Source organism: Chiroxiphia lanceolata, chromosome 1, assembly GCF_009829145.1.
Source record: "Chiroxiphia lanceolata isolate bChiLan1 chromosome 1, bChiLan1.pri, whole genome shotgun sequence".
NCBI classification, from domain to species: domain Eukaryota; kingdom Metazoa; phylum Chordata; class Aves; order Passeriformes; family Pipridae; genus Chiroxiphia; species Chiroxiphia lanceolata.
Window position 1 is genome coordinate 2,831,484 of NC_045637.1, and position 26,886 is coordinate 2,858,369.

General features: G+C 47.5%; 1 protein-coding gene across 12 annotated transcripts in view; it reads right to left on the minus strand.

The window, feature by feature from the left end:
• Positions 1-26,886, minus strand: part of ADGRB1 (adhesion G protein-coupled receptor B1) — a 290,959-nt gene that overhangs the window by 91,756 nt on the left and 172,317 nt on the right. The gene's annotated exons all lie outside the window — the stretch shown is intronic.

The window sequence follows — 26,886 nt, forward strand, 5'->3', positions numbered from 1 at the left end:
CTATAACCCTGTCCCACTCATCCCACATATACCTTAACCCTATAGCCCTTTCCCACATACCCCATATATACCTCCCTGACCCTATAGCCCTTTCCCACATATCCCACACACACCTCCCTAACCCCATAGCCCTTTCCCACATATCCCACACACACCTCCCTAACCCTATAGCCCTTTCCCACATATCCCATATACACCTCTCTAACCCTATAGCCCACCTGTCCCATGTGTGCACACAGAACTGCACAGCCTTGTCCCACACACCCACTCCATGGATGCATAACCCTATAGCCCTGTGGCAGACACTCCACAGAAGGATCCATAATCCTATAGCTTTGGCCCATGTATCCCATATACACCTCCCTAAGCCTATAGCCCTGCCCTACATATCCCATAGATATCCCCTTACCCCTACAACCCTGTCCCACATATCCCACATACACCTTAACCCTATAGCCCTTTCCCACATACCCCAAATATACCTCCCTGACCCTATAGCCCTTTCCCACATATTCCATATACACCTCCTTAACCCTGTAGCCCAGTTTCACTTATCCCATATACGGGTGCACAACCTTCTGGCTGTCTCCCAGGCACTCATAATGTGGATGCACAACCCTATATCCTTGTGACACACCCCACATATGGATAAATAATCCTATATCTCTGTCCTACACAACCCAAATGCAACTCCCCCCATCCCTGTGTCCCAGTACCACATATCCAATATGTAGATGCATAACTCCATAGGCTTGTCCAACAGACCTGATTTACTCCTTGCACCCTCCTCAGCCCTGTCTCTCATCCCATATACCCCCACACACCTCTGCTCAACACCCCATATAGAAGTGTATGAACCCCAATATGTGACTCCACCCATCCCCTTGTTCCCTCCCAGTTGATTCTATCCGAGGTCTCTAAAGGCCAGGCCAGGAACCTCCTCATCCCAGAGCTTTGGGCATGGCAGGGATGTTCCTGTTTCATGGCCAGAGGGACCTCAAGAGGTCAAAGGCACAGAGTTCCTGCTTTTCCGTGGCATCCTTTCAGGCTGGGGAAGAGCAGCAGAGCAGGGGAGGGGCCATAAATGAGAAAGTCTCCATGTGAAGTTTGCCTTCATCCCACAGGTGGGATGGTTACATCAGGAAAAGTTATTACAGCCCCATCTCCACGTGAGAATACTATATTTAATCCAACCCTGCCCTCTGACAGGTTGAAGCCATTCCCCCTTGTCCTGTCCCTCCATGCCTTGTCCCAAGTCCCTCTCCAGCTCCCTTGGAGCCCCTTTAGGCACTGGAAGGGGCTCTAAGGTCTCCACAGAGCCTTTTTTTTCTCTACAGGCTGAGCAAGCCCAGCTCTCCCAGCCTGGCCTTTCATCCTTAACTCTCTCCCCAACCTTTATTGTTTAAGTGAGCACGAAGTGTTAAGCCAGGGAAAAGTGGAATCTCAGTCTCTGCCTCACGTGCTGGGGTACAGCCATCCCCCAAAAAGTACAGTCAGCACCTAAAAAGCACAGTCATTTCCCACCCATTGCTCCTGTGCCTTGTCCAATCTCCTCTCCTGAAACGTGGTCACGTACGGAATGCAAATGCAGAAAGTCCAGAATGAAAGGGATGGGGTGAAGCTCAGGATCCATGTGGATAACCTGGGCTTCACAGGAGCCTGGGCCAGGCTGTGGGGCCAGAGCAAAAGGGCCATATGCCCTCACTGAAGGGACACGGGTGAGAGATGTCCCCTCTCCACAGCTGACCATCCCCAGAGGAGCGGTGCCAGCAGCGAGCTCACGGCAGCTCCAGATGGAGCCAAGCTGCTCAGCAGCCTTAGGTGTGTCACAGATGGCCTGGACATCTCGGTGCTGCTGACTCCAGCAGACTGCCCTGACTTACAGACAAGTTTTTGGCAGGTCTGGGCTCTGTGCACACACTGACCTGCTCCTCATGCAACAAGACGGAGCCTCCCTTCACCTCCCTGTGGGACAACGGGCTGGGAACCAACAGGGAACAGGACATCAGCAGGTCCCACTGATCCTGGTGTGATTATCTACTCAGATCCTGTTTAACTCGTAGCACTGAGCCTTCCTGAATTACTGGTGGCTTGAATTAAAGCACTTTTCACAGTTAAAAAAATAAAATAGTAAAAAAGCCAAATTAATTTATCTGTAGGAGTTGTCAACAACACACAGAACATTTTTTTTGTTTTTTCCCTAGCGCTCATCCAGAGCTTTCTAAATGTCTGGACCTACTAAATTTCTGGACTCCTCATCCCTGGAATTGTCCAAGGCCAGATTGGATAGGACTTGGAGCAACCTGGGCTAGTGGAAGGTGTCCCTGCCCATGGCAGGGGGTTGGACAAGATGATCCTGAAGGTCCCTTCCAACACAAACAATTCCATTATTCTGTTCCATGTCCACCCATCTCTAGGATATAAATCTGTCTTCCCTGGATAGGCAGCTCTTCACATGATCCTTGCTAAGTCACATCATCTCTTGGAGGTTCTCAAGTCCTGGTGTTGTTCTCTGGTCTCTTCCATCCACTTTCTGCCATTCACCAACATCCTTCTTGGAAGGGACTGGGAGATCCAAGGCCAATTTCAGAGGAAAAACAAATTCCCCTATATGTACTGCTCATATTTCCAAAATCTGCATTATTTAGTTGTTCTGTTTATTCACTGTCACCCAGAAAAAAAAATGCTGTATTTATGATGTGTAGAAATAATGACAAATATTCAGACTCTACCAACCAGCTCTGTATTCTCATAGAAAGTATTAATTGAGCTTGACAAAATCTATTTTCCATAAGTTGATTGCTATTAATTCCTCTGTTTTAATGAGTGTGCTATTATTCAATTATAATCATAATATTACCCACAATCCCCTAATTTTTGGATCCTCTATCAGATGTTGTGTTATTGTGCCTAAGACAGATGTGAGGCTGCTGCTCTTACAGGCACATTCTCCTCTCTCCAGATTTTGGGAGTCCTTCTACCTTTCTCTTCCTAAAGAGCAATGATCCCCAATTAGTCTTAAACCTGCTCTTTTAAAATCCTTGCACACAAAATTGCTCTGTCTTGTTTCTCTTCCACACATCTCACTTTATTAGATGATGTATAGCATGTGTTCAAGCTGCTGCTGTAATGACAAGTATTTCATTAGCCTGGGATGTGGATTAAGTAACCAGGCTCTCTTCCAATTACAGAATACAGGAGTTTATTGAAATTTCTGCATTATTATAAATAAATCTGTCATTTCCAGCTAGTAACAAAACAATACCGTTAGGATTTATTTTGGTTTTAGTAGACTCTAAATTTTCCTTTTTATTAATTTTCACCGTTCTGAAGAATGAAATTCTTACACCTTTTTTTTTTTTCCCTGTCTTATATTTTTTAAGTTTTTAATTTGTATTATAGAATCATAGAATGGTTTGGTCAGAATAGGACCTTCAAGATCATCCAGTTCCAACCCCCTGCCATGGGCAGGGACACCTTCCACTAGACCAAGTTGCTCCAAGCCCCATGTAACCTGGCCTTGAGCAATTCCAGGGATGGGGCAGCCACAGCTACTCTGGGCAACCTGTGCCAGGGCCTCAACACCCTCACAGGGAAGAATTTCTTCCTAATATTTAATCCAACCCTGCCCTTTGTCAGTTTAAAGACAATCCCCTTTGTTCTGTCCCTCCATGCCTTTGTCCAAAGTCCCTCTCCAGATCCCTTGGAGCCCCTTTAGGCACTGGAAGGGGCTCTCAGATCTCCACAGAGCCTTTTTTTTTCTCCAGGCTGAACAAGCCCAGCTCTCCCAGCCTGGTCTTTTATCCTTAACTCTCTCCTCAACTTTGCAGCCTTTCACACCAACCAGAAATGGTCAGAGCTCTCCTGCTGAAATCATCACATCTGTGCACACCCACAGGCACCCCCTGCCCCAAGGAATCGCAGCTGCCTTCAGAAGTGTGAAAACATTTGCCTTAACATCACTTCCAATCCCAAAGTCCATCTTTACTCATTTCCTGGCTTTCAAAGTAGACTAGGACAGATCTGGGCCATACATCAACTGAAGTAACCTCATCCAAAAGAAAAATAAAACAGGGAAAAAAAAAATAAAAAAGGAAAATAAATCAGAGAGATGACAAGAACAGGAAACCCCAGGGAAAGTATCAGAAAACAAATAACTCTCCCTGGATGCTGCTCTCGGTCTCACACTCCCATGGCAGAAAAGCTGACAGCACAGCACTGAATGCAAGATCAGGATAAAATCTATCCAGGGCCAAAGCCACACTTGGCACTTGGCACAACCTGATATCCATTTCTAGATGCAGAGAGAAAGAGCACAGAGAGATATCGAGTCAAAAAAATATAATTAAAAATTATAATAACCACCCTTTGCTCTTCAAAGACCTGGTCTGGTGCCTGCTTATTTATCCTGTTGGACTCAAAGAAATCAATTGGATCAAAGCCATCTAGTTTTTTCTTTAGAAGTTGCTATAAATCACATCCAGGATGGGTGCTGTGGATGTGCTGAGTCAGGAACTTGATGTAAGTCACCTCAGAATAAGTCCAACCACAGCATTTAATAGAAAATGAAAATCTGGCCTTCATTACTACCAGTGATTATTAATTAATTAGTTATTACCAGTCATTAAACTACTCAAATGCTCCAAAGAGCATGTCCATTCCTCTGGTTTTAATCTCCTCAGAAGAATAACTTTTCTTTCATCCTTTCCTTCCCCTTTGCAAATCTGCCTAATTACCTCTTCTCGTTGCCCTGCATTCCCTTTGACGGGAACACCTCTGCATGTTTTTGGGATGTAGCTCGGAGATGGGTCAGGAAAACACATTTGCAGACTGGAAGAGCCACCAGCCTCTCCCCTCTGTCCCTGTGCCACCACAAGTCAAGAGGCAGGCTAAGATCAGTCTTCAGCAAAGGGTTTCTTGGGCATTGCACCATCCCGAGGGCAACCTGTTCCATCAGCTGGGGGTCTGCTCATTGCTGCACTCCTGGGACCCAGGGGAGGTGCCAGCATTGCTTTATTCCCAGGGTGGATGCAGAACTATGGAATGGTTTGTGTTGGAAGGGATCTTAAGGGTCATCTTGTTCCAGAACCCCCTGGAACTGCCATGGGCAGAGACACCTTCCACTAGCCCAGGTTGTTCTACTTCTCATCCAACCCGACCTTGGACACTTCCAGGGATGGGGCAGCCACAGCTTCTCTTGGCAACTTGTGCCAGGGCCTCACCACCCTCACAGGGAGGAATTTCTTTCTAACATTCCATCTAACCCTGTCCTCTGGCAGTTCAAAGCCGTTCCCCTTGTCCTGTCCCTCCATGCCTTGTCCCAAGTCCCTCTCCAGCTCTCCTGGAGGTCCTTTAGGCCCTGGAAGGGGCTCTCAGGTCTCCCTGGAGCCTTCTCCAGGCTGTACATTCCCAGCTCTCCCAGCCTGGCTCCAGTCCTCAGATCATTTCAGTGACCTCCTCTGGACTCACTCCAGCAGTTCCACATCCTTCTGATGCTGGAGGCACCAGATCTGGACACAAAGTTCCAGGTGGGGTCTCACGAGCCCAGGTGGGGTCTCACAATAATGTCAGTCTTGTGATTTTTGGGTGGTCCCATTCAGGGTTTCTGAGTGTTTGAGCTTGTCCAGTAACATCTGCTGCAGATCCCACATGGAATGCCTCTGAGAGAGGTCTCCTGGGATCTCTCCATGGTCCAGGGAAACACACCTGAGGGACTTTCAGTCTTGCTGGATGCAGATCCCATCCTGCCCGGGCAGGGTAAGATTCAACCACCAATTATTGCCTAGAGCCTCATAGTTTAGGGCAAACCTGAAATCCTAAACACTGAATTTTGTAGCACAAAGATGATTTCACAGGGATAAGTTCAAATTACAAACCAGATATATTTTCAAAAAGTCACATTTTATATTTGAATGTAAAATACATCCATCATGGACCTGATTAAAAGCTGCAGAAGAAAATGGGATATTAATGAACAGGTCCATGAAGGGAGGAACAGATGTGTGTGTGCCTGCCCGTGTGTTCAGGTTTCATCTGTGCAGCAGAAGAAAAACCTTTGATTCTGCAGAAAAATACACTGGGTTTGTAGAGGGAAACCCATGTTCACAGCTCAGAGGCAAAGAAAAAGAGCAGGATTTGAGTTATTCACAAATATTGAATCCAGGTACACTAATAAGGAAGCAGAATTATTTCTGAGGCAGTCTCAGGGGTGGAGGGAAGAAAGAGGAAACTCTACTAAAGGGAACACGTGGGCAGAATATTAGAGAAGAGTGTAGTGAGGCTGATTACAACCCAGTGAAAAAGGAGTCGTGGAAATCCCCAAACCAGACTGGTGTAAAAAGCATTGTACTGGGAGGGTTTAGCAGGAAACCTGACAGGCTGGTTGTGTCTCTGATGTCTGTGGTCAGATTTAGCTCCGGTGTAATTCCAGTGATGCTGCACAAGGAGATGTTTCACCATATGTTACAACATGACTATGAACGTTATTTGAGCCCTTGATGGGAAAAAGCAATTAAGCAATGCCTTGTAGATTTAAACAGGAGCTAAGCACACGCTTAAGGACTTTTCTCCAAGAGAAATGCTGCTCTGAGGAGGAATTGGCACAAATGGAGAGCTTCTGTTGTGGGAAGAGGCATGGATTGGGTCAGAGACAGGCTTTAAAATGGGGGCAGATATTTGAGACTTAAATAACACAAGGGGTCTCCAGGAGTTTCTTCCAACCTCTACAATCCTGTGGTTCTCTCACACTTCTTGCCTCGCATGGGCCATTCCCCCTTCACTAACCAGGCAGGTCATGTGAGTCCTTGGCACAGCTCCAGCTGGCAGATTGATTATTAATTTGGAGAACAAACCAGAGATGAAGTCAAAGTTAATCCTTTTTGTGGGATTCCCAAAAGCAATTTTCATTTCCAGCCAAAGGCTGCCCCGAAGCTCCTTTCAAACACTTTTGGCTCCACACAATAGCCCAGGACACAAAAAGATCTGCAATCATTTCTCTGCAGAAAGTGTGTTGGAGTCACTCTGCAGGACCTCAGGGTTGAATTAACAAGTGGATGGTTTCCCAGGAAAAAAGGGACGTGAAAAGGTTTGTACCTTTTGAAAAAAATAGGTTGATTAAAAATAAAGTAAAATTAAATAAATCTTTGATTGGTTGCTAAAACAATCACACAGTTATCTCATACCAGAGAGGGAAATGCAGAAATTAATTAAATACTATTTTAAATATGAGTTTAAATCAATCTTTAACACTCCAGCTGCTCAGGATGTTTTGGACATCTTCAGTACCAAAGCAGTGATTGTGCTTTGGTTAGTTTAGACCTTCCTAAAGACTAAATAAAACCAGCAAAACTGTTTCACAAGGGTCATCCTGTTATCCAAGAGATAATTTTCCCTTTCTGTGATCAATTCACTGATTCAAAGCTGGGCTGAGCTCTCAGTTATGCCACTCAAAATCCTGTGGGACATCTCATACATCCAGCAAGTCAGTTTGGGCTACTGGGGCAAAACTGATTCTCCTGGAAAAATCCTGAACTTGTACATCTCTGAATTGAAGGTGTAGCACCAGTTTGGTAAATCCATGTGACCCAACCTGAAATCTGAAGCTCCAGTGGAGTAACTGATTGTCCAGCAACTTTCCTACACTCATTTAAAGAAATCAAGTGTCAGCAACCTCATTTAGCTCAAAGCTGAGAAAGCCAACCTGTCCTGGGCTGCATCTCCAGCATGTTGGGGGAGAGGATTCTCCCCCTCTGCTGTGTTCTGGTGAAATCCCAACAGGAGTACTGTGCCCAGCTCTGGGATCCTCAGCACAGAAAAAACATGGACCTGTTGGAATGAGTCCAGAGGAGGCCATGGAGATGCTCCAAGGGCTGAAGCCTCTCTGCTCTGGAGTCAGGCTGGGAGAGCTGGGGGGGTTCACATGGAGAAGGGAAGGCTCCAGGGAGACCTGAGAGCCCCTTCCAGGGCCTAAAGGGGCTCCAGGAGAGCTGGAGAGGGACTTGGGACAAGGGATGGAGGGACAGGACAAGGGGGAATGGTTTTAAACTAAAAGAGGGGAGATTCAAGCTACATTTAAAGAAGAAATTTTTTACAGTGAGGGAGTTGAGACACTGTCAAAGATTGTCCAGAGTAGCTGTGGCTGCCCCGTCCCTGGAAATGTTCAAGGCCAGGTTGGATGGGGCTTGGAGAAACCTGGGATAGTGGAATGTCTCCCTGCCCTTGGAACTGGATGATCTTTCAGGTTCTTTCCAACCCAAACCATTCCATGAGAAGGAAACTGAGGCCCACAAAGAAGATGCAAATGGATACAGATTGTAAGAGGGCACTGACAGAGCTCTGGTATTTGGAGTAAAGAGTCAATAAATACATCCCTACATCCTGTGCTGGGTTGCCTGGTTTCTTCACAGAAAGGAAAAAACAGGTCTTTTGAGCCACTGTGAACTTCACACTCAGCTACCGAGGTGGCTCAGTCTCAGGAGCTTTGCTTGGCACTGATGCCCTTTTTTTCACCTCTACCCCAACAGCACAGACCTGGCACAGAACAGAACCATTTTCTGTCAGTTTGAAAGGATCAATAATCAGATTAGCAACTATTATTAAATTAATGAAAAACAATGAAAGTGGCAAAAAGGAGAAAAAAAAAATGCCTACTATTGATCCATTTGCTTGGCGGAAGGAAAACGAAACCAGAGCAGGAATATTAATTTTATTTTAATTTACAGCAACCCCTAATTTAAGGTGGTTTGAGGTGATTTACTTCACAACTGACACAAGCAAAATTAAGATAATAGTGACTTTAAAAAACATTCGTGACCCCTGGGAAATATTTGGGATTTTCTTTTTGTGCGTGGGAGAAAGAGGGACAGGAAGACACAGTTATAAGGAGGTGAAAAGCAAGACCTTTTTCCCAGCTGTGAATTCATAATTACAGATAGCTGAATTAGAGCATTTTGCAGGGGACAAGGTTGGTTTCTATCTGCAAATTAGCCCCAGAAAAAAAAAAAAGAAAAAAAAAAAAGGAAAAGAAAGAAACAGCCCATATGCAGCATCCAGTCTGAAGATTTAATTAACATAAACAATGTTAAAAGGCACAAAGAAATACATATTACCATTGAAATAAAGCATATGGCTGCCTAAATATCCGTAAGATCATCTGGAGATAATCTTTTCAGGCACTACAAGTACAGCTGATGCTGAGCTCTAATGACCCTCATCAGGCCATCCCACCAGAGAGGGAGCCCAGGGCTTCCCACCATCATCAGCCTCCTGGGCTTTGGACTCTGCAGTTTGAAATCCAGAGGCTGTGTTTGATAATTAAGGAGGACGTTCCTCCTTTTCATCCCTGTTCCACAGCTCCAGAAGAGGACCTGGAGTCAGACATCATTTGTAGGTGAAACTTGCCCCATTCCTTGGTCTCCAAGGACCTGCCTCAGTCAAGGATAGGTTGGAGAGGGTTTGGGACATACTGAGAAAAGGTTTAGGTGGGATATTGGGAAGAAATTCTTCCCTGGGAGGGTGGGGAGGCCCTGGGAAGCTGTGGCTGGAAGTGTCCACACATCTCTGGAAGTGTCCAAGGCCAGCTTGGACGGGGCTTGGAGAAACTTGGGATAGTGGAAAGTATCCCTGCCCATGGCAGGGGGTTGGAACAAAATTATCTTTAAGTTCCTTTCCAACCCAAACCATTCTATGATTCAGTGCACAAGGAAAGGTGGGATGGGAGACAAGAACTTGACCACTGGGTCCATGCCCTGTGATGGTAATTTTCCTGCCAAACTTCCCTGTCCTTCCCTGCCAAACTTCCTTTCCAAAGGCGGCCACAGGACAGATTTTTCATTGGGATGAATCCTCAAGGACTCCCCAGCCCTGCCCAATGAGTCACTGAACAGTCCCGAACACAAGCCACAAATGTCAAAATTTTGATACAGAAGATGTGAGACCATCAACTACCTGGAGATGAAATGGAGAAACCAAAGGCAGTTGGTCTTGTGCCCTTGGTCTTTAAATCAGAGACAAATGTGAAAGTCCCTGTGAGGTGTCACAACATTAATGTTGCAGAGGAAACCAGTTCAACAGCCCCTGCTCATGGAACCTGGGGAAATATTCCCTCCTGACCCATCCCTGGAAGTGTCCAAGGCCAGGTTGGATGGGGCTCTGAGTAACCTGGGATAGTGGAAGGTGTCCCTGCCCATGGCAGGGGGTTGGAAGTGGATAATCTTTAAGGTCTCTTCCAACTCAAACCATTCTGTGATTCCATGACCCAATTCTAGTGGTTGCTGAATAATTACAAATCTGGTCTCTTCCACAGCATCAGCTCAGGATCAGGAGTTTGATTTGAAGTATCATGAGGTTTTCATTTTTTATTATTTTTTGAAGTCTTTTTTTCTTGTGGATTTTTTTTCCCTTTAAAAGGATGGCATTTTCAATCTCCTCTGTAGAACCCTGTGAAATAGGAACAGAAAAGCCTGCAGCTCCCTATAATCCCATGGCTTCATGGTTTTAAGGAATAAAAGAAAAATAATTCTCAGATTTATCTACACTGCAAACTCTGCTATCACCAGGTTGGCTCATCTGTCGGTGACTGCAGAAGATGACCTTGAACTACTTTCATAAAATCACAGAATAATTAAGGTTGGAAAAGACCTTTAAGATCATCAGGTCCAACCATCACCCAGCACCACCACCATGTTCACCACTAAATCAGGACCTCAAGTGCCATATCCACATGTTTTTTTGAACACTCCCAGGAATGGTGATGCCACCACTTCCCTGGGCAGCCTGTTCCAATCCTTCACAATCCTTTTTGTGAAGAATTTTCCCCTAATATCAAATTTAAGTCTCCCCTGGTGCAACTTGAGTCCCTTTCCTCTTGTCCTGTCATTTATTACCCAGGAAGAGTCTGACACCCACCTCACTACAGCCTCCTTTCAGATAGTTTATTTACACAGTAGATCAACATTTTATCCATCCAAGACTTTGGCCTCTGCTCTTAAATTTGCTGCTTTTATCCAAAGTTAAAAGCACCATTATAGCATTTCTAGGATCTCTCCAATGTAAGAAATCCAGGCCATAACTCCTAGAATAGGAGTTATAAATAAGATTACAAATAAGATTTATAATAAAAATTAATAAATAAAATAAAGTAAAATTTGTATAAGCTTATAGATAAATCTTATAAGTAATATTTATGTGGGGGCCAAGTTGCTCCATTGGATCTTTTCTGATTCACCAGAGTATCAGAAAAATAAAAATCAGAGAACCATTGAATTGTTTGGGTTGAAAAAGACCTTTAAGATCATTGAGTCCAACTGTTAACACAGAACTGACAAATCCAGCACTAAACCATGTCCCCAAGTGCCACATCATGTCCCCAAGTGCCACATCTACACGTCTGTTAAATCCCTCCAGGGATGGTGACTCAATCAGTTCCCTGTGTTGCCTAAATTCATTAGGCATCAGGATCACCTTGGGAAAAAGGTGAAACCAGGAGCCGCTGTGAAAGTGTTGGAAACAGGGGTTGGGACCTTCCAAAGTTGATTTTCCTGATTGAAGGGAGGTGTATCACTGGGACAAAAGGGGAATGGAAGGGTGAGCAGTAGGATGGCTGGTCTCATTATCATAAAGGGCTCCTTTCCAACGGAGGACAAGGTGAAACCAGCGAGCGATGGATCTGCCTCCCTCCCACCCCCACGTGACATTCCCAGCTGCTTATCCAGGCTTTGCAGGATGGTTCTCTCCAGGGGTGGCTCCTCGGGTGCCCTTGACTAGAGAGTTTGCATGGAAATGTGGTGGCAGGTCCTGCAGAGCAGGAACAGGAGCCAGGACTGTGCTGAAGGAGCTGTCACCAACTTGTTGCCCCACCCTGTGCGACCCTCCTGGAAGTGCCTGTTTTAGCAGAGCGTATTTTCCAGATGGACACAAAAACACTCAGCTCACTCTCTCAGCTTTCCAGCTGTAATTTCCCAATTTCCATGAGATGCCACGGCTGGTTATGCGGTTATTCCCTCTCAAACTGGATCACGGTCCAAAAGATGGGACTCTGTTTTTCTGCTCAGAAAAGGATGTGGCTCCATGCTGGGCGTTAACCCACAGGTGGTCCAGGCAATCCTCATTCCCTGCCTTGAACAGGAGCCAGTCATCCCACAGTCATTTCTGAGAAACTGGGAAAGCTTCCTGGTTACACAGAAAACAATGTCCAACCCACCAAAGTGAGAAGCAGCAGCTTTGTCATATGTACCACAAACATTTCAGGGAAAATCCCCCCAGGAGTGCAGCACGTTAGCACAACACACTGCTTCCTCCACCTGGACATCATAGCTCCATACTCAAATCTCATGGGAAGGGAGGCTTGGGAAGAATGGGGAAACAAGGTAGTAAGTGCTTTTGCTGAATATACCAGATGCCAAAAGAAATGTAGGACATTGCAGCCAGCAGTTAACAAGCTGGAAACACTCCCTTTGGCTCCTCAAGGATGCACTTCGATTAAAGGCAGGGAGAGTAATGCAAACACCTGGGAAGAGATATCCCACATCCTCCTCAGGGTATGGTCAGGCTGCCTCAGACATCCCAGGATCTGTATCCTGTTCACTGTTCAGCACTTCCAACTTCTTGGATGATCCCAACAGAGCCTGAAAGGACTCAGAGCTCCACACAAGCCCTGAGCCAGAGCTCAGGGGAGCAGAATCATAGAATCATAGGCATAGAATCATAGAATCGACCAGGTTGGAAAAGACCTCCGAGATCATCAAGTTCAACCCTTGATCCAACCCCACCGTGCTTCCCAGCCCATGGCACTGATGCCACATCCAGTCTCATCTTAAACACCTTCAGGGATGGTGACTCCAGCACCTCCCTGGGCAGCCCATTCCAATGTCTGATCACCCTCTTTGGAAGGAATTTCTTCTTAATATCCAACCTAAACCTCTCCTGGCACTGCTTAAGACCAAGCCCTCTTGTCCTAAAGGTAGATGGTTAGGGAAGCAGAAGGATGGTTGGATGACCACCACCATCATCACCCCATGATTGCTCACACCAAACCCCAGCAGTGGCAGGATTGTCCATCTTTGGGATTTTGAATCCAAAATTTCTGTTGCGTGTGACTGAAAGGAATGAAGAAGATAGAAGTGTGAGCCTGCAAATCCCAGCTCTGGTCCAGATCTCCCCACTTGTGCTCCCTGTTTTTCAGCCTCCCCCTCTCTGAAATGGCCCAATCCATCCTGATGCTCTTCCCAACTTTGCATGGCAAAGTCAGGGACAGAGACAAAGCCAGACTGGCTCTTGTGTACCTCCAACAGCACTTCACAAATGCTGCCAATGTCCCAGCCCTGTCTCAGGGAGTACAGGAGGCCCCAGGGGCAGGTTGGGAAGAAGGATGGCTCTCCTGCTACCAAAACAGCAGCTCCAGGGTGTGCTGCTTCTCAGAAACCTAAATCAGAACATTTTAATGGCTGAGCACAGGGCTGGCAGATAAAGAGACAAAGAAAAATAAATCAGGCAGATGACAGAGGGGCTGGGAATAGGAGGAGGTAGCAGACGGTAAAAGAAATTAAATCAAGAAGCCAAATTAAGGTGCTGCAGGCAAAGATGAAGATGCTGGATTAAAGATTAACCGTAACCAAGAGGGAGAGGCAGCCCTTTAAAGGTACAAATTACCTCAATGCACTTCACAAAACCCACACAAAGCTCCTAAGAACAGCATATTCACAGATGCAACTGGATCACAGCAGCTATATCTGGACCTAAGTACTCTGGGTGGCCTCACACCCTGGTGTTTCCAGCTGAGAAGGGGCATTAAAAGCAGAGGAAAAGCAATCACCCTAAAAAATTGCAAGTCCTGTGTTGGCTAAGGTAAAGGAGAAGGGATGCAAGCAGTCATTTGAGAAGGGCTTGGCATTATACAAACAAATTCTGGGGGTATTTTGAAACAATTCTGAATCCAGGGGAGCTGCTTAGCCCTCTGGGGCTGTCTGCTCACTGAGCATTTCTTAATTTACCTCCTGCCAAATGATTCCAAAGGAATGGTGGGTGAGCTGGAAGTGGGAGGGCACCTTTCACACCTGGTTCTTCACAGCCCAGAGCAAGAGAGCTCAGCAAACATCCCCATCAAACTTGAGCAGGTGGAGCAGGTTCCCCCTTGGGCTCAGCCTCTGGGTGCAGAGGATGCTCATCCCATCGTGGCACATTAGGAGTTTGCACCACTGCACATCCCAGCTCCGGGAGGGCCAGGAGAAAGGTCACTCATGAGATGCCACCTCCTTTTAGCAACTCACATTTTCCAGTGGAGCATCCAAGACCCCGTTCCTGTGAGAGCAAGGAGAGGGTTGGAGGGACTGGATGGGAGTCACAGAATCACAGGATCAGCTCAGTTGGAAAAGACCCCTGAGATCATCGAGTCCAACCCGTGCCCCAACCCCACCTTGGCACCCAGCCCACGGCACCGAGTGCTACGTCCAGGCTCTGCTTCAACATCTCCAAGGATGGTGACTCCACCCCCACCCTGGGCAGCCCATTCCAAGGTCTGATCCCTCTCTCTGCAAAGAACTTCTTCTCGATGTCCAACCTAAACCTCCTCCGGCACAGCTCAGGGCTGTGCCCTCGTTTCCTGCTGCTGGTTCCTGGGAGAAGAGCCCGTTTCCCCCCCAGCTCCCCCCTCCTGTCAGGGAGTTGCAGAGAGTGAGGAGGTCTCCCCTGAGCCTCCTCCTCTCCAGGCTGAGCCCCCCCAGCTCCCTCAGCCTCTCCTCATGAGAATTGTGCTCCAGACCCTTCCCCAGCCTCATTGCCCTTCTCTGGACCTGTTCCAACCCCTTAATGGCTTTCCTGAACTTGTGGGGTTTAATTTTTTAAAACACTGAGGCCTTTTTATCATGTCTCTCAAACATTCTGATCAGGCTCTCTGGGGTGATACAGACTTGTTAATGACCACAGTAGAAGCATGGAGTGGTTTGGGTTGGAAGGGACGTTTAAAGCAGAGTAGAGACGTCTCCAATTAGACCAGGTTGCTCCAAGCCCCATCCAACCTGACCATGAACACTCCCAGGGATGGAGCAGCCACAACCTGGCTGTGTTAACCTGTCTGTTATGGTCCAACTCAACAGAGCTTTGAGCCTTCCTGTTACTGGCACAGTTGTCCCATGATCAGAACCTCAGGGAAACACCACAATTAAATTCAAGATGAACTTCAAGGCTGCAGCTGGACATCAGAGAGCTCTGAGTCAGATCCAAGGAGTGATTCGGAGCTCAGAGAGCAGCAAGAGGCAGGTACACACACACACACACACACTCAGAGATGCAGGTCTGAGGACAAGAAAGTTTAGTTAATGTGAGCTCAGCAGCACTTTTTTTCCTCTGCCAGTGCTTTCCTTTGTTCCTTCCTTTCCCTTTGGTCTCCTTTTCCTCTGCACTCCACGAAATGAGCATTTCATGGAAGCGGAGCAGCCAAGTGAAGCAGAGCTGGCAGCTCCTGGAACGGGTGGAAATGCCTCCCTCGTTCCCAGCTTAAATCTAGGAAAGCAACATCTGCCTGTTCCTGAAGGTCATTTGGATCCTGGATCAGGGATGCTGCACCATTGCTCACCACCTCCTCATTGCTGTGCTGTGCCTATGGCCACTATAAATGTCCTGTCACATTAAATGCTGGTTCTTTATGGGTTTTGGGTGGGAGGGGGTAAATAAAATGCAAAGCAAACCACAAAATCCCACTCTGATGGGACCAGTGTGATTTCTGCCTTGACTTACGTGGGTGTATGAAGGAATCTAGAGGTTTTGCTTTGGATTTACACCAGCAGAAGAGTTGGAAACCTGTGGGAAATCAAGATGATGCTAATGCAGTGAGGGGGCTGGAGCACTCGTGGCTGAGTAAAAGCTAATAAATAAATGCTGATGTTTAAGATCGTGCTGTCCTCTCTCCTTGAACAAGCCATTCCCAGCCCTCCTGGGTGCTGATCAGATGTTTTCTCACTGGGGGGTCGATGTAAACATCTCCCTGGTGGGCAGAACTGGGATCAGTCAGAGGGAGAGGGTGAGATCCCTGCGGAGGGATGGGAACAGAGCAGCACTGGGGCAGCTGGATTCAGCTCCAAGCCACGCTGCCGGGAATGGCACCCTGTCCCAGTTCGACAGGCATGGCAGCAGTGAGGATGCAGGGATGCAGCAAAGCTCAGGATTGTAGTGGAACAGGAGAGCAGCAGAGCAAACTTCCCTTCTCCAGCCTGGGAAAAGTGTTGCTGGATAGGCAGGAGGTGCAAACACAGATCAAGCTGCAGACCTGAGAAGCTGGCAGAGGTTTTCCTGCCGGAAGGTTTCCCTGCCGTGCCAGCCTGATGATTTCGTGTGGGCAGCAGGACTGGAGTCAGGTCTGCTCTAATTCCTGCTTTGCCCTGCCAATGGATCTGTCTGGGAGGGAGGACGTGCCTGACCCTCAGACACAGCAGCCCAGCATTGTGCAAGGAGCAGGAATAAGGAGCAGGTGCTGAGTGGAGAGACACGGATCTGCTTGTGCTTTTGTCAGGAAAGCAGGTCACGGGGGAGGAGGGGGAGGCATTTCCCAGCTTTGCTGCTGCAAATGTATTTAACCAAAGCTGTGCTGGTAACCAAACCCTCTGCCAGCCCCTCTGGAGCTCATGCAAAGAGAGATTGCTATCAAAACCTTTTAAACCCACTTTCTGCTAATGAAAATGACTTGCAGAGATACAGGCTGGTGGAAACCTCTCTATTTCCACGAATATTTATTCATTAAGCTTTCTCCTCCCTCCTCCCCACCCTGCTGTATCTCTGTACACCTGGAAGCAGAAAGGACAGAGTGATCCCCAAGAAACCCAGGCAGTGGATTTTTCTTTCTTTTCTTTTCTTTTCTTTTCTTTTCTTTTCTTTTCTTTTCTTTTCTTTTCTTTTCTTTTCTTTTCTTTTCTTTTCTTTTCTTTTCTTTTCTTTTCTTTTTTTTTCTTTTCTTTTCTTTTCTTTTCTTTTCTTTTCTTTTCTTTTCTTTCTTTTCTTTTCTTTTCTTTTCTTTTCGTTTCTTTTCTTTTCTTTTCTTTTCTTTTCTTTCTTTTCTTTTCTTTTCTTTTCTTTTCTTTTCTTTTCTTTTCCCTTTCCCTTTCCCTTTCCCTTTCCCTTTCCCTTTCCCTTTCCCTTTCCCTTTCCCTTTCCCTTTCCCTTTCCTTTCCCTTTCCCTTTCCCTTTCCCTTTCCCTTTCCCTTTCCTTTCCTTTCCTTTCCTTTCCTTTCCTTTCCTTTCCTTTCCTTTCCTTTCCTTTCCTTTCCTTTCCTTTCCTTTCCTTTCCTTTCCTTTCCTTTCCTTTCCTTTCCTTTCCTTTCCTTTCCTTTCCTTTCCTTTCCTTTCCTTTCCTTTCCTTTCCTTTCCTTTCCTTTCCTTTCCTCTTCCATTCTAATCCATTCCATTCCATTCCCACTTTCAGTGCCACCCCTACCCCCAGCCCACCAACTTGCCCAAATTGGACAGATGTTGCAGCATCTGTGCCAACTCACCCTCCACTGTCTGCTGGGTTTTATGTGCTGAGGTTCAGCTCAGGTGCAGTGACAGGTTTGGGAGGGAAAAATTATTCATCCCACAGGGAATTTCTGACTTCCCACTTAGAGGGAAGATGTGGAATATTCCTCAGTTAATTAAATACCTGCCAATTAAGAGGCAGCACCAGTGATGACTGTGCTGGCTAAAGCAATTTGCACTGAGAAATGTCTCCTCTGTCCTGTCCCTGGTTTTGCAGCACTAGGAATGGCCTTTACTGCAGGAATTGCTGACTGTGCAGCAGAAGGCACAGTCCTGGGGGTGAAATGTCCTTTATTTCCTGTCCATCCATCCACCCTGGTGTGCCCAGCAATAAAATGCACACACACCAGTGCCAAACACATCCATCTCTGCCTCCTCCCTTGGCAGAGGGATCACCACAGCCCTGCTCCTGCACCTCCCGCGGCCCTGTGCACATTCCTCGGGCTCTGGTTCCATGTTCCAACATCATCCCAGAGTGAGAGCCAGCTCCTGCTAGTCAAAGGTTTATGATGCAGCCTTCCAGGGAGCCTGGAGGGAGTAGGATTGGCTCTACAGCTCCCAAGCTGGGAAATTCAGAAGTCCCCCGAGATTCACTGAGATCTCCTGTGTTAGGCCGATAACAACAAAACTCACTCAACCCTCCTGGCACTCCCTTTCTCAAGGCCCAGGGAAGGGAAGGAGCACAGGAATAAGCCAGCTGGTATCACCATCACAGACGAAATGCAGAATCCCAGCAGGAAGCTTTTATCCTCTCGCTCAGAGCTGCACATTGCCCGGGTGCTTTCTCCGAAAGCCAAGCTGGCACCTGGAGCCAGGAGGGTGTAAAAGAGGGATTCCAGGTGCTGCAGTCTCTCTATCCAAGTTGGGAAGGTGGAGAGAAGCAAAGGAGCATCAGCAACAGGAATAGGAACTGCTCAGCTTTTCTCTAGGGAATAAACAGTGGATATTTTGCAGAAAAGGAAGTTTCTGGAGCCGCCGAGGAAAGAGAGTGAGTTGTGGAGAGAGAAACTGGAAATCAAAGGGGGTCCAGGTGTGTGTAGAGGGGATTAAGTTGATCAGAACATTTAGTTTGATGCTAAAGGGTCCTGACAGGGAAAAAAGGGTTGGAAACCACAGTGCTGAGGTGAAAGTCTGACTGTTTTTTCCTCAGCCCCTCCAAATGTCCCTGCCAAGGCTGCTGGCTTGTGACTCAAGGTTGTCCCCCCAGACTGAACAGCAAGGAGACAGGTAGGTTGGGACCAAAGGAATGAAGCTGCTGGTCCCAGTCTTCACCTGCCCAAGGGTAACTGAACTGAGCAGGAAAAGTGCAGTGGATGTGACAGCTCCCACTCCATCCTGCTGTTTGATCTTTCTTTCTTTCCTGAGATGACAAGCCTTGTCAGAGTGAAGGAGCACTGCTCACAAGCTGGGGGCTCCCAGGCCACCTCTTCTGAAAGCTTTCCTGGGAGGGAGGGGGGCCAGGAGAACAAAAATAAATGCTCCTTGCAAGCCCTTTGTTCAGGGGACCCAAGAGCAGGTTCCCATGTCGCTTCTGCTTCAGAGCAGCAGAAAATGTTTTGAGAGTTCCTGTCAGCTTTGCTGCATTTTGAAGCCATTTTAGCCAAGAAAGCCTCAGAAACAAAGTGACACTCGTCATTTGACCAACCCTGCTTCCTCCTAAACTCCTCAAAAACGCTAATCTGGGTAAAGGCAAATGTAAAAGAAAATTCAGAACTGTAAGTGACCTAGAAAACGAGATTTTTTTGTTCAGCTCCAGTTGCAATAACAGCACATTGAGGGCTGTGAAATGCTCGGGCATGACAGCAATAGGAGTCATGTAAGTCCTGTTTCACAGACTGCAGCTGCAGTTCTTTCCTGCTGCCAGAGATGGAACAGGCAGGATAATCCCAGCTACCTCCCAGCTCCCAGGAGGACCTGGCAGGGCTGGCAATTAGCAAAAGCATCTTTTGCACTTGTAAATGGAATGAATTGCGTGAAAATGAACTGGGAAGCAGGGAAATGCCCGATGCCATGACACCATTTCTTAACAGCACTTCTGAGATGCTGGTGCCTGAGTGGAGAGAAACACTCCCAGGAGAGGGGGTGGAGGGGGGAGATTTCTTTTTATAGCTGTATGAAAAAAAAATTCAAAACAATTTCTGTCCCACAAACACGATAGTCCTGGGAGCACTACGATGGAATGCACCTCGCCATCCCTTCAGACTGGATATGAGGAAGCATTTCTTTACACAAAGGGTAGTTAAACACTGGAACAGGCTTCCCAGAGAGGTGGCCAATGTTCCAAGCCTGTCAGTGTTTGAGAGGCATTTGGAAAATGTCCTTAATAACTTCTGGACAACCCTGAATTGATCAGGCAGTTGGAGTAGATGATCGTGTCAGTCCCTTTCAACTGAAAATTCTATTCTATTCTATTCTATTCTATTCTATTCTATTCTATTCTATTCTATTCTATTCTATTCCATTCCATTCCATTCCATTCCATTCCATTCTATTCCATCCATTATCTCCACACCATTCCTTGTGCGGGCACAGGGGGTCTCCTGTGTGTCTGCACCCTCGTGCTGAGCCAATTCCAGTTCTGAACTGCAGGTAGATTCCTCCCCTGGGAATCAATCCCCCCCTTCCTGCCCTGTTCCAGGTGTCTCAGTCAAAGCACTTTCCACCTCCCCCCTCACTCTGAGCTGTTTCTCTTGGGGATGAGCAGCAGATTCTCTGCTGGGACTAATCAGTGCAACTTTAGCGACTGCAAATGTTCCTGGGCTGCAGTAGAGCCCTGTGTGTGCCACAGCCATCCCTATCCCTGCACTCCTGCTGGCTCCCCATGTGTGTAAATTCTACCTTTGGCATCAAAAATCCCTTCCCTCAAGGAGACTTTGCAGCTGAAGGATGATTTTCCCAGCCAGGACCAAGATCCTGCAGCAATGTTTGACAGAGGGAGCTCCCTCCGCTCTCCTTGTGTGGCTCCAGGTGCAGCAGCTCCCAAGACACCTTTTTCCTGAAGCTGCCCAGATTTTAGGAATTTGCATTGCAGTTCTCTGCCTCACTCATCACTGCCAGTAACTAAACAGGCCCTTGGAACACAGTTAAATGTCAGGAAACTTTCCTGGAAAGGATCTGCCTGAACACAGCAAACTTCCCAACAGTAGTGACACATTCCTGCAGCTTTCACTTGGGCTTGTATGGAAGATTAAAGACACAATTACCCCAGTGACAGCTAAAAGACATGCAAACAGCCCTTTGCAAACAGCCCTTTGTTCAGTCCCCAGCCTCAGATTAAGGGGTGAAAAATCATCTGCATATTGATAATCCCTGGGTCAAATCCCATGGAGTGCCCTTGAAGCTGTCAGGAGCCTTGCTGAGGTTTGAAGGTTGCTCAGCACTCTTAAAGATTCAACATATGAGCTCTATCCATCATTAAATAAATAATAACCACAGCTAAAAAAGGTGCAGCAGTGTCCTGGATCACCACCTCCTCTGGGCTCCTGTTCTCCCAACACAGGACACAGTTAATTTTCTTCAGAGCCACCAGCACAGCCATAAGAAAGGACAGAAGAGCTGATTGTGGCTCAGCTCTGCTCGTCCTCGGTGACTGTGGATAAATCACTGCCTTGGTTTCTCCCTCCCCACCCTCAAACGGCAGCACTTCGGTTTTTGGGGACAGCCCATCACTCATCAAGGTAATTATGACCCTTTTCATTTTTGTCTCCTTGGCTGGTTGATGGTGGATTGAATCCATCACCAAAAAATGAGGGAAAATGATGCACTTCCCACCCAATTTGCTGCCTGTGCTTCCATACACAGCAGCAAGAAAGACTCTCCTCAAACCAGCAGAATTCTCCCCGGGAAGATGGAGGCTCTTGCTGGGTCAGGCTTTGGGCAGCCCTGACAGAATGAAGTGACCTGAAAGATCATCCAGTTCTAACACCCCTGCCATGGGCAGGGACACCTTCCACTATCCCAGGTTGCTCCAAGCCCCATCCAATCTGGCCTTGGACACTTCCAGGGGTGGCACATCCACAGCTTCTCTTGGCAGCTTGTACCAGGGCCTCTCCACCCTCACCCAGGCTCTGGCAGAGGGTGAATTTGTTCCCTCAGAGGCAGGCAGCAATTCCCCTGCCTGACTTTCCATCCCACCAACATTCCACATGTGCATTAAACCCCCTGGAGAGGTAGCTCTGGCCTAAGGCAGGGGCAGCTCTGGGAGATGAACACACACATTCCAACAGGTCAGTGCCATAATTGAATTAAAGTATTTGCAAAGCCCTGGAAAGAGCCTTGACAACTCTGGAAATCGTTACAGGCCTTGTAATTGGGTTTCCTGACCTTGCTGTGCCAGTTGTTTCCCTCTCTGCAGCTCTTGACTGAGGGTTCAAGTGCATCCAAATAAATCTACTGGTCAGGGCACAGAGGATCTGTCCTCTCTGGGGGGAGAGCTTTGCCCGTGGCTTTCTGGGAGGGCTCAGCCCTGTGGGTCTGCCTGACCCTGCTCTTCCCATTCTCCCTGTGCTGGGAGAAGCTGCTGTGCTCCACATCTGGCAGCTGTCAGAATTGTCTGGGTGCTCCATTCCTTTGCTAATCCTCCTCTGGGTCCTCCATTCCTTTGTTAATCCTCATCTGGGGATGCATTTGCTAATCCTCTCTACCACATAGCTGAGAGGCCACCCTGAGCTCGGGCAGTGGGTAGAATGCACAGGCTGGTGTCTCCCACCCTCAGTGATTGTCCTGAGTCTTTCTGGTCTCATTCCACCTCCTGAAGACCAAAATTCCCATGGGAACACTTGCTGCTGCTCACAGGACTGAGGTGTGATGGGTAAAGCTGACACAATGGGAGCTCCTCTGGCTTGGGTGACCAGTTCAACCATCAAGTTCACCTTTAGGTAACCAGTTCTCAGTGATAAATAAAAATACTTATTTTTGCCTCTTACTACCCCTTAAAGGAGCTCCTGGCTCCTGGATTCCATGGCATTTAGAAGAGCTGTCTGATGTCATTAGTGCAGGAGGCTCAGGGAAAACTGAGGCACAAAGCTTACACTGATTTGCCCAGACACACAGAAAGTTCATCATTAGACAAGGGCTGTATCCCAGGTACTGTGTCCTCTTTTCTCTGCAGTTTCAGCAGAACATTTCATCTTCTAGTGCAGTGCACAAGCAGTCAGGTGAAAATGAGCACAAGTGCTTTTCTCCTCTTCAAAAATCAAACTTTCCCCATCCTTATTCACGGCGAGCCAGTTCTCAGCACTTTTCCACCACATCCATCACTCCTACCCTGTCCATAATCCTACCAGTCCATCCTACCTTGTCCATCATCTTTCAGCAGTGAATGAACTCATAAACCTGTCTCTGCACTCTGCCCATCTCCCATGGGCTCCTTCTCATGAGAGTGAGAGTTCTGTAACCTATCTGGGACTGGAATGGGCAAAATAGATGAAATTAGATATTAAGAAGAAATTCTTCCCTGTGCGGGTGGTAAAGCACTGGAAAAGGTTGCCCCGAGAAGCTGCGGGTGCCACATCCCTGGAAAGGTTCAAGGCCAGGTTAGATGGAGCCCTGAGCAATCTGGTCTAGTGGAAGGTGCCCCTGCCTGTGACAGAGAGTTGGAATTAGATGATCTTGAAGGCTTTTTCCAATTCAAACCATCCTACGATTCCATGATGAAATTTTGGCAATATTGGGAATATGGTGGGTACTGCTGTGTTTCTGGCTTGCCTGCTGGAGGAGTTGATGGATTTGTTCAAAAATGAGACATTTTAAGAAGCTCACCTGAGCTTGCCTCAGTCTTGCAAGGAAGTTTGAGCAAAGAAGCCTGATGGGGAAACTTCTTGTGGTCTTAACAGAGCCACGTGGCATATAAACCTTCTAGAGCATCCACCTGATGATGGTGGGCTGGGCTTTGGATAACCCTGGCCCTGAGACACCTGAGATCCACCTTCCTCACATCAGGCACAGGCTGCTCTGCAGCTTCCAGCAAAGCCAAGCAATGCTCCAGAGGATGCAGACCATCCTGAGCCCCATGAGGCTCCAGCTCACAGCTCACATTCAGCACTGAGCTGAGGTTGGAAATCACATCACTGAACCCAAAGCCCCTTCCCAAAGGGAGCATCCTCCAGGTGTCAGTGTCTGGCTCCTGCCAGTTCTGTAAAGGGAATTCATTTATTCCCTCTGTATTCCTGACCCCTTTACTAGGGAAGCAAGGGACCATTTGATTCAGAGCCTCTGAATCCTCTCTCCTCTCCCCTTCTCCCTTCTGTCAAAAGCCATTAAGCCATGCTCTGTTGGCAGGCAGCAGAAGCCCTGTTTTGTGCTGCTCAGCTTGTCCTCCATCCTGTGCTGTGAACGACACAGGAGAATAAGCCAGCACCTGCTTTCCCAATCCCGTGGACAAGGCTGGATGCTGTGGAGCAGCTCAGCAAAGGCCAAACAAGTCTGACTCCTCTCCCAAACAGGGATGGACACAGCCCTGTGCTTTGCTGGTACCTCGTGCCAGCTGCTTTCTGCCAACAGAATCTACCACCTCTTTCCTGCAACACCTGGAAGTCCAGGTGGCATGGTATTTCCAGGAAAAAATGTCCTTGGAATAAGGCAGATGCCTGAAAATATAGTCCCCTGGAAGGTGTTCTTTCTGGTGCTTCCATCAGCCCCAGGCTGAGCAGGGATAAATCCTCAGGCTCTGGAGGTGTGACAGGGTTTCACTGCATTGCCCTGTCTTGTCTGCTCTCGTCCAGGGCTGAAAAAGGGCTCCTGGGACCACAATTCCATCTGCCTAGTTGCACACTGTGAGTGCAGTCAGACAGGCTGAATTAAGGGATACTTTTAACTGGGTTTAACACAGGGGAACTAATGGGAATATTCAGATTAACCTCCCTGTATGCCCCTGTGTAGCCAGGCTGTGCAAGCACAGTGCTTTCCTCTCTCCCAGACATCCCCTCAATTCATCCCTAGGAGCAGCTGGGAAAGGCAGGATTTGCAGCTGGAGCCGAAACTGAAGATGTGGGGAATAAAAACTGATTAAGGGCAATGGAGCTGGAACAGAGGGACTGGGAAACACCAGCACAGACACCCTGTATGGGATCACATGAAAGGCATGTCACTGGCAATGTTGCTCCCCCACAGCTGGAGAGCTGCAGTAAAAAAACATATAATATAAAATTAATATATATCATGTCATTAACAGGTGCAAAGGGGAGAGCAGAACTCTGGTTTCTCATGGGGCTTTGGGGTTGTGACAGCCCAGCAGGTCCAGAGAGGTGATTCTGTCCCTCTACTCGGCTGTTATGGGACCACATCTGGAGTTCTGCCTCCAGCTCTGGGACCCAGAACACAAGAAGGATGTGGAGCTGCTGGAGCAAGTCCAGAGGTGGCCATGAAGATGATCACAAGGCTGGAGCCCCTCTGCTCTGGAGCCAGGCTGGGAGAGCTGGGAATGTGCAGCCTAGAGAAGAGAAGCTCCAGGGAGACCTGAGATCCCCTTCCAGTGCCTAAAGGGGCTCCAGGAGAGCTGGAGAGAGAGTTTGGAGTAGGGATAGAGGGACAGGACAAGGGGAAACGGCTTTAAACTCAAAGAGAATAGATTTAGATTAGACATTAGAAGTAAATTCTTCCTGTGAGGGTGGTGAGGCCCTGGCACACGTTGCCCAGAGAAGCTGTGGCTGCCCCATCCCTGGAAGTGTTCAATGTCAGGTTGGATGAGACTTGGAACAACCTGGGATAGTGGAAGGTGTCCCTGCCCATGGCAGAGAGGTTGGAATAAGATGATCTTTCAGGTCCCTGCCAACTTAAACCATTCTCTGCTTCTGTGTTTCCCTTCCTGTCTGTATCTGGGAGACTCATTTATCTCTGCCAGCACAGACAAGCTGAGTTACTGCCTGATCTACAGCTCTGGCAGGGTCATTAATGTGCTGGGTGATGGACAGGGGGAAAGGGAAGCTGTTTCTTGACTTCAGAAAGCTTTTCTTCAAAAGACAGGCACTGAGGGATGAATTAATTGATCTGATGAGCAAAACGTGTGGGATGTTGTAGATAAGACAACTCTTGTAGGACACTTTTCTGGTGGCAGGGGAAGAGAGGGATCTGTACATTCCCTCCAAAGGAAACCAGGTGGAGACCAACAAGACTGGGATCACAATAAAGCCCCAAAAAGCACAGGAAAGAAACCTTCCTGACTTATTCTTCATCCAGTGCATCAGAGGCTTTCAGCAATCCGGGAGAAGCCCATGGAGCTCACAGCGTTTCTTGCTCCTCCTACTGCCTTGTAATGACTTTCCTGTCATCATGTAGGACATGCAGCCAGGAATTCAGACAGCTTTGGATTCTGCAGATTAGACATCCTGAAAACAGGAATTTCAAGCAAAGCAGCTGCACTGCAAGACTCATGGGATGGCTGGACCATAAACACCCCAAAGAGCACAATTACCCTACGGAAAAATGATGGTGCCTGACAGGCAACAGCTCCTTCTGGGATGATTTTGGGGCTCTTCTAAGTTGTTTCAGACAAAACAAACAAACAAAAACACCCCCACAAGCTTGCTCTGACTCTGCAGAGCATTCCCTGTGGATTGTAACTCTATGTGACCATCTACAGTCCTGCCAGCCCTTGATCCACACAGCCCATAAACCATCCTCTGGAAGGACCAACATGCACCCTATACCCCAAGCAGTTCCTGCTTGAAAAGAGCCCATGAGCAGAGCTGTTCTCAGCATTATTTTAGGATTCTCTAAGTTTCCAAGTGGTTTAGCCTTGCCCTGCAAGCTGAGGCACTGTTTGCTTTGTTCTCCATGCCCAACCTTGCTGTGCTGTGTCACCTTCCTAAACAGTGAAGTCAGAATTTCCTAAACAGTTCAAAGGTTTTAATTACTGGCATAGATGATCTTTCCCAAGGGAAGGTAAGGGTGTCCTTGAATTAAAACCACAGATTCCTGAGGAACTTTCTCTTCCAAGAGCAAAAAGCTTTTATGCAAATATTTTTGAAGGTTTGGGAGGCCTCTTAAGATCAGTTATAATGCCTAGATATTATGAAGATCCACCTGGAGACAGAGGAGCAGAGAATAGTTGGTTGGTGGAGCCAGGTAGATCCTCTAAGAACAAGTATTCCCTGACTGATCTTGTGGTGTCTCTCCAGACATTTCATAGAATTATGGAACGGTTTGAATTGGAAGGAACCTTTTAGATCATCTTGTTCCAACCTCTCTGCCATGGGCAGGGACACCTTCCAGTGTCCCAGGTTGCTCAGAGCTCCATCCAACCCGGCCTTGGACACTTCCAGGGATGGGGCAGCCGCAGCTTCTCTGGACAACCTGTGCCAGGGCTCCCACACCATCCTCACAGGGAAGAATTTCTTCCCAATATCCAATTAAACCTATTTTCTTTCAGTTAGAAACCATTCCACCTTG